The following is a 12,695-nucleotide window of genomic DNA, read 5'->3' on the forward strand; positions in this document are numbered from 1 at the left end:
AGGGACAGGTCTGGGAAGTGGAGCCTGGTTCCAGTTGGAGGCCAGTGCTAGAGTTGGGGGAGAAGCAAAGTTTGCCCACAGGCCAGCCTTGGCATGTGCGTACCCCGGGACAGAAACCTTCCAAGAGGTTCCCAAAGAATACCCAGCGTCAGATGTCTTTTTGGACTGAAGTGTGCAAGATGGGGGGCGGGGGGTGTGAGGCCAGCGCTTGCTGCAGGCCCAGCAGCAGCTTTCGGGGACTCGTCCCTGTGTAGCTCAGCACCCCTCCCCACACACTCCCGTGCACCAGCCCCAGCGTCCTCACCTCTGTGCTCTGGCGTGCTGGGCTCCAGGTCCTCCTGGTGCCTCAGAGGCCGGGGTTCTCTGGACTCTGGGTCGGAGCCGGGTGTGCTGAGCTCCGTGGCAGCCTCAGACTGGGCCGCCGGCTGTATCCTGGGCGGTGTCTCGGCAGCAGGCCTTCCCCACCTCCGCGTCTCCCCCGGTGGGGCTGATGCCTCCGTGGGCACGCTGACCTGGAGCCTGCACTGGGCCTCACGGGCGAGCGGGTGGTGCTCCGACCCCTCCCTCTGGGAGCTGGATGGGGTGTCCCCGTCCTCGGCCTCGTCACGTGGGAAGCTCTGCAACGACAGTGACCGTCAGCCAGCCATGCTGGGAGTTTTCCGAGCTGGGCCTGGCCAGTGGAGCCGCTGCTTCTGCCTGCTCGAACTTCTCTTCCCAGAAGGGTCAGAGACGTGTGTCTGCTCAGATCCCCACCCGGGAGGAAAGAGACCCATCTGAGGGTGTGAGGTCAGCCTGGCGGGCCGGCGCTGCCCACACTCTCCCCATCCCGCCCAGCCTGCTCTCCCCTGGGGTGTGGACACAACTTGTCCACAGGCTTCTGACCCCACATCCGCCTGGGCTTCCTTGAGGGGGACACAGCCCGAGAAACCCGCATCCCCACACACAGGCAAAGGACCCGGTGTTTCCGGGTGGCATGGGAGAGGTGGCCTGGCCCGGCCTGGGGCTCCCCGTGTTACCTTTCTGTTTCTCCGGGCAAAGGGCCAGAGGCCTCTCGGGGGTGTCCTGAGCCAACGTCGACAGGGTGCCCACGCACACTGCCTGTGAGCTCTCCTGAGGCCCCGGCCTCTGGGCAGGGGCAAACAGCAGAACATCTTGGCAGCAAGTGATCTGGCTGGGGGCTCCTCTCCGCTCTGGAGGCCTGGATACCCGGATTGCGGGTTCTGTTGGGTTCTGTTGCCGGCAGGTGACATCATCTCCTGGGGTTCGTGCTGAGGTCCCTTCCCCAAAACTTCCCAAGGGAATCTCTGGGTTTCTGACTGCTCGATCACCCCCCTTAGGCCATGTGCAGGCACAGTGACACCCACACGGCCCAGCCCACAGCCCTGGGGAGGCCTGGGTTCAGCCAGGGCCTGAGCTCCGAGGACCATGCTGCTCTCAGACCAGGCTCCTTCTTCTCATAAGTGGTGTGGCCCTTGACAACCATATGCCCCTCAGGGTTTCCCCAGTCTCTCCATCTGCAGAGTGGGGGTCATTCTCCCATCTGCTTCCTAGGCCTGTCGGCCTACGAGCAGCTCCATGCCTTTCCACCTGGGGCCGATATCACGTGGAGCTCGTGCGCTGAGACTTCAGAAAGAAAGATTCCATCCAGGGCTGGCACAGCACAGAATGGGGCAGAACGAGGCCTGGATGCGCCGTGGTACCCAGGAAAAGGCACTCCCCCTCCTGACTGTTTTGAGACCCCGCATCCAAGTTGGAGGACCGAAAGGAAGACTCGAAGGTCTCCCTCTCTTATAGAAAAGAGTAGCCAACTTTCTGGTCCTCTGTTTCCATTGAGATTCTGTTGAAGTGTCCCAGCTCGGCTTCTGCGGGTGGCTGAGCTTCTACTGGCTCCCTGCGTTCTTGTCTTTTCCTCTCCAAACCTTCCGTCCTTTTCCCCCTTCTGGGGTGGAAGGGCGCTGTCATTGCTTCTACCTTCGAGACAGATTGAGGAAAAGTCTGGACCATCGACTCCTTTCCTCTCTTTGGTTCCGTGTCTCTCTCTGGCTGTGTCCCTCTCTTTTCCTTTCTCAATTCCGTCTGTGTCTTCCTCTTTCTCTCTCGTGTGTGGATGGATGGATGGATGCTAGGGATGCACATGTATATGATTAGATGAGGGTTATGTTTTAGGGATAGGTTAGAGGGAGAGAAAGGCTTTAGGTCAGAGTTGGTCATGGGGGAAGGGTCAAGGGTGGTGGTGGTGTTTCTTGGAATCTGAGTGCTGTGCATTCTTCGTCTCTTTCCATATGAACCCCTTCTCAGATACACCACTTGCAAGGAGTCTCTCGTGTTCCGTTTCCTATCTTTTGCATTTGTGAATGCTTAGCTTCTCTGTTGTGAAGAGGTTCCATTGGATGGAAACCCAGTGGTGTACTTCGTTTACCTCTTTCCCTTACTTGAAGAGACCCATTTCGACCTCCGCCCAGCAAATGGCAAGGAGACTCTGATGTTAAGGAGCCTTTGACCTACGCTTCTTTCTAGCTATCTCATGACATCAGTCTTTAGGGTGAGGTTTTTCCCCGATATTGAGGTGGTATGAGATCAAAACCAATAGCGTTCTTCAGATGTAGCTGTCTGGTTTTCCCATGGACATTGATTGAAGAGGCTTTCCTGTTCCCATTTGGATATTCTCCCCGTCTGTGTCAGAGATGAGTTGACCATGGATGCTGGGGTTTGTTTCTGGACCCTCAACTTTATTCCATCGATCTGGATCTGTGTGTGTTGTTGTATTCCCAATAGCATACTGTCCTGCTGCTGCTGCTGCTGCGGCTAAGTCACTTCAGTCGTGTCTGACTCTGCATGACCCCATGGCCTGCAGCCTACCAGGCTCCTCCGTCCAGGACATTTTCCAGGCAAGAGTACTGGAGTGGGTCGCCATTGCCTTCTCCGATACTCTCCTGAGGATCCTAGTTTGGTCGTCTAATTTCCTTTCACACAACCTTGGATGTCCGTATCGGGGCTTTTTCGTCGGATTGTATTGACAATGTAGGCTCCTTTCTGTTTCCGTACCCCCTTTGCAATTCTTTGTTCGGTGCGAAAATGCATTGGCATTTTGGGAGGAATAGCATGGAAGCTGTGGATTGCCATGTGGGGCTGTGACATGATTTTCCCAATAGGAATTCTTTCAAGCCCTGAGCACAGCTTCTCTTTCCAGTGATTGGTGTGGGCTTGATCTTCCTCCTTCCATCTCTCGCCGTTTTGTGAGAACAGGTCCATCCTTCCCTTCTGGGGTAGATGGACTCGTGGGTATCACTTCAGTGAATGGCATTGGCAGTGGGGGTGATAATTCCCTTCTCATTGGAAGACTTTGCTGTGAGTATTAGAAATGCAAGTGACTTCTCTTCCCCTTCCTCCCTGTCCATGTCTCAGAGCCACCGGGAAACAGAGGCCTCATCCACGGTCACACAGGCCTGAGGGGGTGCAACTAGACTGTTGTTTCTTCAGGCCCTCAGTGCTGGACATCATCCGGGATACTCTGTGTGTGTTCCTCCGTCTGGTGTCCCTTCAGACCTTTCCCTAGTTTTCACAGGCTTGTTGTGTTGGCGTTCTTTGTCTGTTTGGAGACACATCCTTGATAAGCTTTGTGTTTCCACTCATTCGTCTCGCGATGTATGACCTGTCTTTTGCTTTTGTCATGAGGTCTTTCCCACAGTAGATATCTTTGATTTTGCAAAGTCCACTGTATTCTCTGGGTTTTTTTTTGTGGACTGCCTTTTAGTTTTGTGTGTGAAGACTCAAAGCACGTGTCCGGTTTCTGCTCATTGTTCTTCTAGATTTGTGACAAGTTTTCATGGAAAGTTTGTCTAGGGATAACTGGAAGTGAACTCGGTGTAAGGTGTCAAGTCTCCATCTCCATTCATGTCATCCCCTGCAGTTTCCAATTCCCTGTTCCTGAGTGGTTTTGGAGACCTTGTGGGAAGGTTGGTTGCATTGGAGTTTGCATTTCCACCTTGATTCGATTCACACTGTTCTGCCCTCAGGGACACTGTCAAGGGGGAGTGAGGAGCAGCCTGCACTTCCAGCAGTGACCACACGGTGGGGCGAGTGCTGCTCTCCCCTCTGGGAGCCCCAGGCCACAGGCATCCCAGTGAGGAGCCAGCTCTGTGCTCAGCTGAAAGGAGTTAGTTAGTCTCTCAGGAGCCTCTGAGCCCTTGCCTTTGGATCACCCAGGGTGGGCATTTACTGGGACAGAAAAAATTGCCCTGAATTCCATGGACGGAAGAGCCTGGCTGTGTAGAGTTCGTGAGTTGCCGTGAATCAGACACAACTGAGGACACAAAAATTCAATAGATTAAAACACTTTTTGGGGGTGGGGGGGAGTGAAAGAGGGTGATGTGGGGTTTTTTGTCTTATATAATAGCCAAGGGAAATCTAGTTTAAACCTAAATTCACATAGATGGGAAAGGTATATCTCTCCGTCACCCTATTTAAAAAAAAAAAAACCTACTACACTTTTCTGAAAGTTTATTTAGTAGCTTCCTTGAGCAGTTTACTGTGGAGCATTTTTTTTTTTTTTCTGTGACATTGGCCTCATTAAAAAGTACGGTTTGCCTTTACTGGATAATTTTGTTCATTGGTTTCTTAGGGAACCTTGGTAATATTTGAGTTTCCTGGGGAGTATGGTCACATGACCTGGCCCTGGCCAATCGGTGCGTTCCACCTCCCTGGCCACTGTGATTGGCTCCGGGCTGGGGCAGTGCCCAATCGGGGCCCAGGGCCGGGCCTCCCGTTGGAAACCAGGGGAAGACGAGCTCTCGTCCTGCTGGGGTAGGGGAAGGGGTGGGGCCGGGGCAGGTCAGGCTCCAGCAGTGGGAGGGGCTTGAGGTCCGCCTGCGGCAGTTGGTGACGTTCCTGCTCCCCTCAGGGCAGAGCCGCCGGCCTGAGAATGAGGGCGCTGCTGAGCCCAGGGCCTGGGATGGCCCGTTGCTGCTGTGGTCCCAGAGCTCCACCCGAGACCTGAGGGAAGCCGTCTGCCCGTGAGTCCTCTCCCACTTTTCTGTCAGCTTGTTTGAAGCATGCTGGGTTTTCTGCCCAGCTGGCTAAGGGGAGTCCCTGGAAATGCAAGGGTGTGGGTTTTGGCAGACTTCAGGGAAGACATGCCAGATGAGCCTGGGAGACTCCAGGTTAATCTGGATTCAGGAGATATCTCTTCGGGCCAGCTAGTAATTGTAGGATAAGCCTAATGAGCCTTCAGAGGATGAAGAGAGTAACGTGCCAAGGTAGCAATCGATGTCCTCATTCGAGAGGATGAAGCTGGTGCTCAGAGAAGGGGGGAACTTGGCCACAGCAAGGAGGTGTGCACCCAGACAGGACCCCCCAGATCCGGCCATTGGAGCTCAGGGAGGCCACTGGTGTGGCTTGTCCCTGTGGCAGGGGCCGAGGCAGGCAGCCCACCCTGATTCCTGCGGGGGCCTGACTTGGGAAGTGCCATCTGGTAGCTTTGAGACTCACCAAACCAAATTGCACTGGAGAGAGGAGGGACACCTTCCTTCATCCACCCCCCACCCCCGCCGGATTCCCACATACCCTGACCCCTTTCTCTTGATTTCGGAGCCATTTCCAGAGTCCCGCTCATATGACCTCATTCGAAGTGCGCTGTGGACGAGCTGCCATCTGCAGCTGCTACCACAGCAGCCAAGGGCTTTAGCTCCCGACTACCTCCCTTCCTTTGGAACTTGGGGGCCCTCTACTCCCCACTTGCACACCACAGACCTTTGCTGAGGATTGTGGGGACCCTCACTCAGTTTGCAGCACGTTGTAGCCATCCCTGTCCTCCCTTGAAACTCAGCTTGTGAGCTCCTTTGGAGCAGCGTGGCCCACCTGGCTGCAACGGAAGACACAGCTGACAGTGAAACAACAGCTTAGATCTGAGAGCCGGAAAGCTCTGTCAAAAGGGACCTCCCTCTTCACACCGTAGAGGCTGTAGGAGCCGCCAGGCTTTCGGAACCAGTGCTGGGGCCAAAATGACTCCACAGCTGTTTTCCTTCCTGGGGAGGGTTCTGGCTCGAGCGGGAATGGCTCAAGTCTCCTAAGGTTCTGAAAGCCCACTGTGTGCAGATTCACGGTACACAGAGAGGAAAAGGTGGAGTCCTACCCTGGAGGTGGTCACAGCTCACGGATGAGCCAGGCAGGCAGGCAGGCAGGGCATGAGAACACCTGAGCTGCCTTCATGAGTGAATGGTGTGGGGGCAGAGGAAGAGAAGCCGGTCTGCTCCCTCGTGTGGTGCCCAGGGCAGGTTGTCCCCAGAGGAAACCCTTACGACGGTGAGGACTATCACTGCTGTTTCCCAAGGGGTTCCGTCGGTGCGTGTCTTCCCCGGAGCGGTCAGGCCGTCTCTCAAGTACACTGGCCATGGGCATTGCCTCTCCTTGGAACTTCCCATGTGTTTCTCTTTTTTATGGAACAGTGATTTTCTAGAGTGGTTCTGGGCCACAAGGATGTTGGGTCATTTTCTAGCCTTCTGTCATGAAGAACGCTTTCCTGGGCATGGGGGTGGTTTGTTGTTCCAGCTCCCTTTCTTGGCTTCTTTTGGGAGCTGGTGCAACAAGAGGAGCTCAGCCTCTGCCTTCTGGCTGAGATGTCACCCTTCAAACAGCAATGCCTGCCTGGAGATAATGATGGCAGTTGCCAAAAGGGCTTCGTTTGGCACATGGTATCTTGAAAGGACGTACACCGTCCTTTCAGCTATCAAAGGCTAGTTCAAATGACATAAAAATGAGAACTCTCCAATGGAGTCTTACAGTAGGTGGAGAGTCCGAAAAACACTCCTTCAGTCATTTCACTGAGAGTCATTGATTGGGGACACCAAGAATATAGGAAGGAATGCAGAAAGAAAAGATGAAATTGTGTTCAGGATCGGGGGGAGGGATGAACAGGGCGTGCTTGCTTGCCTTGAATCCAGGCTTTGTTGGGGGGTGGGGCATAAAGATCGAACGGGTCTGAAACTACAAAGTGGTGATGGTAACACAGTATCACCAGAGTTACACAACAGTGATCCCAGATTGCAACAATGATGAAAAAGTTTACTAATCCCAACTTAAAAAACAAAAATACAGGAAACCATACAAAAAATAAAACATCACCAGAAAGGTGGAAACAAACCAAATGCAAAGCAGTTCAGGGGAAAGGAACTCCATGTCCCCTGGGGGCAGACCGAGTTGCCGGCATCCACGGTGAGCAGACAGGGATGGAGGCTGCAGAGCCGACCGCTCCCCTGGACGTGGTGTTTCCGGCAAGGGCTCTGGGTCTCTGTCCAGAGCGGGGGCTCTTTCTCCCTGCAGGGCTGGGTGAGTGATCGTGGGCATCTGGGTGTTGCGCGGGAGCCAGGGCAGGCTCTCCCTGCCGAGGCGGTGACTCCTCCTCTGCCTCGGGTTCTCTTGCCAAAGCCCGAGCAGGTAGAGGTGCACGTGGAGGTGGAGGTTCTCGCTGAGGGGGTGGGACATCAGTGCCTGGGGCTGGGGGTCCTGCAGGCACGGAGATCCGATCTGCCCGGTGTGCTGGCGAGTACCCAGCTGGCCTGGTGTCTCTGCGAGGGCAAGTCTCGGTTCTCCATCTGCCCTCGGTGGATCCCTGGGTCCTGCACCTGGAGCCACCACCTCTTTAGGGACAGGTCTGGGAAGTGGAGCCTGGTTCCAGTTGGAGGCCAGTGCTAGAGTTGGGGGAGAAGCAAAGTTTGCCCACAGGCCAGCCTTGGCATGTGCATAACCCGGGACAGAAACCTTCCAAGAGGTTCCCAAAGAATACCCAGCGTCAGATGTCTTTTGGGACTGAAGTGTGCAAGATGGGGGGCGGGGGGTGTGAGGCCAGCGCTTGCTGCAGGCCCAGCAGCAGCTTTCGGGGACTCGTCCCTGTGTAGCTCAGCACCCCTCCCCACACACTCCCGTGCACCAGCCCCAGCGTCCTCACCTCTGTGCTCTGGCGTGCTGGGCTCCAGGTCCTCCTGGTGCCTCAGAGGCCGGGGTTCTCTGGACTCTGGGTCGGAGCCGGGTGTGCTGAGCTCCGTGGCAGCCTCAGACTGGGCCGCCGGCTGTATCCTGGGCGGTGTCTCGGCAGCAGGCCTTCCCCACCTCCGCGTCTCCCCCGGTGGGGCTGATGCCTCCGTGGGCACGCTGACCTGGAGCCTGCACTGGGCCTCACGGGCGAGCGGGTGGTGCTCCGACCCCTCCCTCTGGGAGCTGGATGGGGTGTCCCCGTCCTCGGCCTCGTCACGTGGGAAGCTCTGCAACGACAGTGACCGTCAGCCAGCCATGCTGGGAGTTTTCCGAGCTGGGCCTGGCCAGTGGAGCCGCTGCTTCTGCCTGCTCGAACTTCTCTTCCCAGAAGGGTCAGAGACGTGTGTCTGCTCAGATCCCCACCCGGGAGGAAAGAGACCCATCTGAGGGTGTGAGGTCAGCCTGGCGGGCCGGCGCTGCCCACACTCTCCCCATCCCGCCCAGCCTGCTCTCCCCTGGGGTGTGGACACAACTTGTCCACAGGCTTCTGACCCCACATCCGCCTGGGCTTCCTTGAGGGGGACACAGCCCGAGAAACCCGCATCCCCACACACAGGCAAAGGACCCGGTGTTTCCGGGTGGCATGGGAGAGGTGGCCTGGCCCGGCCTGGGGCTCCCCGTGTTACCTTTCTGTTTCTCCGGGCAAAGGGCCAGAGGCCTCTCGGGGGTGTCCTGAGCCAACGTCGACAGGGTGCCCACGCACACTGCCTGTGAGCTCTCCTGAGGCCCCGGCCTCTGGGCAGGGGCAAACAGCAGAACATCTTGGCAGCAAGTGATCTGGCTGGGGGCTCCTCTCCGCTCTGGAGGCCTGGATACCCGGATTGCGGGTTCTGATGGGTTCTGTTGCCGGCAGGTGACATCATCTCCTGGGGTTCGTGCTGAGGTCCCTTCCCCAAAACTTCCCAAGGGAATCTCTGGGTTTCTGACTGCTCGATCACCCCCCTTAGGCCATGTGCAGGCACAGTGACACCCACACGGCCCAGCCCACAGCCCTGGGGAGGCCTGGGTTCAGCCAGGGCCTGAGCTCCGAGGACCATGCTGCTCTCAGACCAGGCTCCTTCTTCTCATAAGTGGTGTGGCCCTTGACAACCATATGCCCCTCAGGGTTTCCCCAGTCTCTCCATCTGCAGAGTGGGGGTCATTCTCCCATTTGCTTCCTAGGCCTGTCGGCCTACGAGCAGCTCCATGCCTTTCCACCTGGGGCCGATATCACGTGGAGCTCGTGCGCTGAGACTTCAGAAAGAAAGATTCCATCCAGGGCTGGCACAGCACAGAATGGGGCAGAACGAGGCCTGGATGCGCCGTGGTACCCAGGAAAAGGCACTCCCCCTCCTGACTGTTTTGAGACCCCGCATCCAAGTTGGAGGACCGAAAGGAAGACTCGAAGGTCTCCCTCTCTTATAGAAAAGAGTAGCCAACTTTCTGGTCCTCTGTTTCCATTGAGATTCTGTTGAAGTGTCCCAGCTCGGCTTCTGCGGGTGGCTGAGCTTCTACTGGCTCCCTGCGTTCTTGTCTTTTCCTCTCCAAACCTTCCGTCCTTTTCCCCCTTCTGGGGTGGAAGGGCGCTGTCATTGCTTCTACCTTCGAGACAGATTGAGGAAAAGTCTGGACCATCGACTCCTTTCCTCTCTTTGGTTCCGTGTCTCTCTCTGGCTGTGTCCCTCTCTTTTCCTTTCTCAATTCCGTCTGTGTCTTCCTCTTTCTCTCTCGTGTGTGGATGGATGGATGGATGCTAGGGATGCACATGTATATGATTAGATGAGAGTTATGTTTTAGGGATAGGTTAGAGGGAGAGAAAGGCTTTAGGTCAGAGTTGGTCATGGGGGAAGGGTCAAGGGTGGTGGTGGTGTTTCTTGGAATCTGAGTGCTGTGCATTCTTCGTCTCTTTCCATATGAACCCCTTCTCAGATACACCACTTGCAAGGAGTCTCTCGTGTTCCGTTTCCTATCTTTTGCATTTGTGAATGCTTAGCTTCTCTGTTGTGAAGAGGTTCCATTGGATGGAAACCCAGTGGTGTACTTCGTTTACCTCTTTCCCTTACTTGAAGAGACCCATTTCGACCTCCGCCCAGCAAATGGCAAGGAGACTCTGATGTTAAGGAGCCTTTGACCGACGCTTCTTTCTAGCTATCTCATGACATCAGTCTTTAGGGTGAGGTTTTTCCCCGATATTGAGGTGGTATGAGATCAAAACCAATAGCGTTCTTCAGATGTAGCTGTCTGGTTTTCCCATGGACATTGATTGAAGAGGCTTTCCTGTTCCCATTTGGATATTCTCCCCGTCTGTGTCAGAGATGAGTTGACCATGGATGCTGGGGTTTGTTTCTGGACCCTCAACTTTATTCCATCGATCTGGATCTGTGTGTGTTGTTGTATTCCCAATAGCATACTGTCCTGCTGCTGCTGCTGCTGCGGCTAAGTCACTTCAGTCGTGTCTGACTCTGCATGACCCCATGGCCTGCAGCCTACCAGGCTCCTCCGTCCAGGACATTTTCCAGGCAAGAGTACTGGAGTGGGTCGCCATTGCCTTCTCCGATACTCTCCTGAGGATCCTAGTTTGGTCGTCTAATTTCCTTTCACACAACCTTGGATGTCCGTATCGGGGCTTTTTCGTCGGATTGTATTGACAATGTAGGCTCCTTTCTGTTTCCGTACCCCCTTTGCAATTCTTTGTTCGGTGCGAAAATGCATTGGCATTTTGGGAGGAATAGCATGGAAGCTGTGGATTGCCATGTGGGGCTGTGACATGATTTTCCCAATAGGAATTCTTTCAAGCCCTGAGCACAGCTTCTCTTTCCAGTGATTGGTGTGGGCTTGATCTTCCTCCTTCCATCTCTCGCCGTTTTGTGAGAACAGGTCCATCCTTCCCTTCTGGGGTAGATGGACTCGTGGGTATCACTTCAGTGAATGGCATTGGCAGTGGGGGTGATAATTCCCTTCTCATTGGAAGACTTTGCTGTGAGTATTAGAAATGCAAGTGACTTCTCTTCCCCTTCCTCCCTGTCCATGTCTCAGAGCCACCGGGAAACAGAGGCCTCATCCACGGTCACACAGGCCTGAGGGGGTGCAACTAGACTGTTGTTTCTTCAGGCCCTCAGTGCTGGACATCATCCGGGATACTCTGTGTGTGTCTTCCTCCGTCTGGTGTCCCTTCAGACCTTTCCCTAGTTTTCACAGGCTTGTTGTGTTGGCGTTCTTTGTCTGTTTGGAGACACATCCTTGATAAGCTTTGTGTTTCCACTCATTCGTCTCGCGATGTATGACCTGTCTTTTGCTTTTGTCATGAGGTCTTTCCCACAGTAGATATCTTTGATTTTGCAAAGTCCACTGTATTCTCTGGGGTTTTTTTTGTGGACTGCCTTTTAGTTTTGTGTGTGAAGACTCAAAGCACGTGTCCGGTTTCTGCTCATTGTTCTTCTAGATTTGTGACAAGTTTTCATGGAAAGTTTGTCTAGGGATAACTGGAAGTGAACTCGGTGTAAGGTGTCAAGTCTCCATCTCCATTCATGTCATCCCCTGCAGTTTCCAATTCCCTGTTCCTGAGTGGTTTTGGAGACCTTGTGGGAAGGTTGGTTGCATTGGAGTTTGCATTTCCACCTTGATTCGATTCACACTGTTCTGCCCTCAGGGACACTGTCAAGGGGGAGTGAGGAGCAGCCTGCACTTCCAGCAGTGACCACACGGTGGGGCGAGTGCTGCTCTCCCCTCTGGGAGCCCCAGGCCACAGGCATCCCAGTGAGGAGCCAGCTCTGTGCTCAGCTGAAAGGAGTTAGTTAGTCTCTCAGGAGCCTCTGAGCCCTTGCCTTTGGATCACCCAGGGTGGGCATTTACTGGGACAGAAAAAATTGCCCTGAATTCCATGGACGGAAGAGCCTGGCTGTGTAGAGTTCGTGAGTTGCCGTGAATCAGACACAACTGAGGACACAAAAATTCAATAGATTAAAACACTTTTTGGGGGTGGGGGGGAGTGAAAGAGGGTGATGTGGGTTTTTTTGTCTTATATAATAGCCAAGGGAAATCTAGTTTAAACCTAAATTCACATAGATGGGAAAGGTATATCTCTCCGTCACCCTATTTAAAAAAAAAAAACCTACTACACTTTTCTGAAAGTTTATTTAGTAGCTTCCTTGAGCAGTTTACTGTGGAGCATTTTTTTTTTTCTGTGACATTGGCCTCATTAAAAAGTACGGTTTGCCTTTACTGGATAATTTTGTTCATTGGTTTCTTAGGGAACCTTGGTAATATTTGAGTTTCCTGGGGAGTATGGTCACATGACCTGGCCCTGGCCAATCGGTGCGTTCCACCTCCCTGGCCACTGTGATTGGCTCCGGGCTGGGGCAGTGCCCAATCGGGGCCCAGGGCCGGGCCTCCCGTTGGAAGCCAGGGGAAGACGAGCTCTCGTCCTGCTGGGGTAGGGGAAGGGGTGGGGCCGGGGCAGGTCAGGCTCCAGCAGTGGGAGGGGCTTGAGGTCCGCCTGCGGCAGTTGGTGACGTTCCTGCTCCCCTCAGGGCAGAGCCGCCGGCCTGAGAATGAGGGCGCTGCTGAGCCCAGGGCCTGGGATGGCCCGTTGCTGCTGTGGTCCCAGAGCTCCACCCGAGACCTGAGGGAAGCCGTCTGCCCGTGAGTCCTCTCCCACTTTTCTGTCAGCTTGTTTGAAGCATGCTGGG

The 12,695-nt window shown here is 54.8% G+C and overlaps 1 long non-coding RNA gene across 1 annotated transcript in view; it reads left to right on the top strand.

Moving 5' to 3' along the window:
* LOC145527776 (uncharacterized) overlaps window positions 1–12,695 on the top strand; it is a 681,763-nt gene that overhangs the window by 430,305 nt on the left and 238,763 nt on the right. The window contains exons 57-58 of the long non-coding RNA XR_014069857.1: window positions 4,901–5,012; window positions 12,537–12,648. This is a non-coding gene — a long non-coding RNA (uncharacterized LOC145527776). The remainder of the gene's footprint in view (window positions 1–4,900; window positions 5,013–12,536; window positions 12,649–12,695) is intronic.

This window comes from Giraffa tippelskirchi, chromosome 11, assembly GCF_054371585.1.
Source record: "Giraffa tippelskirchi isolate mGirTip1 chromosome 11, T2T-mGirTip1v1.2.pri, whole genome shotgun sequence".
Lineage (NCBI taxonomy): Eukaryota > Metazoa > Chordata > Mammalia > Artiodactyla > Giraffidae > Giraffa > Giraffa tippelskirchi.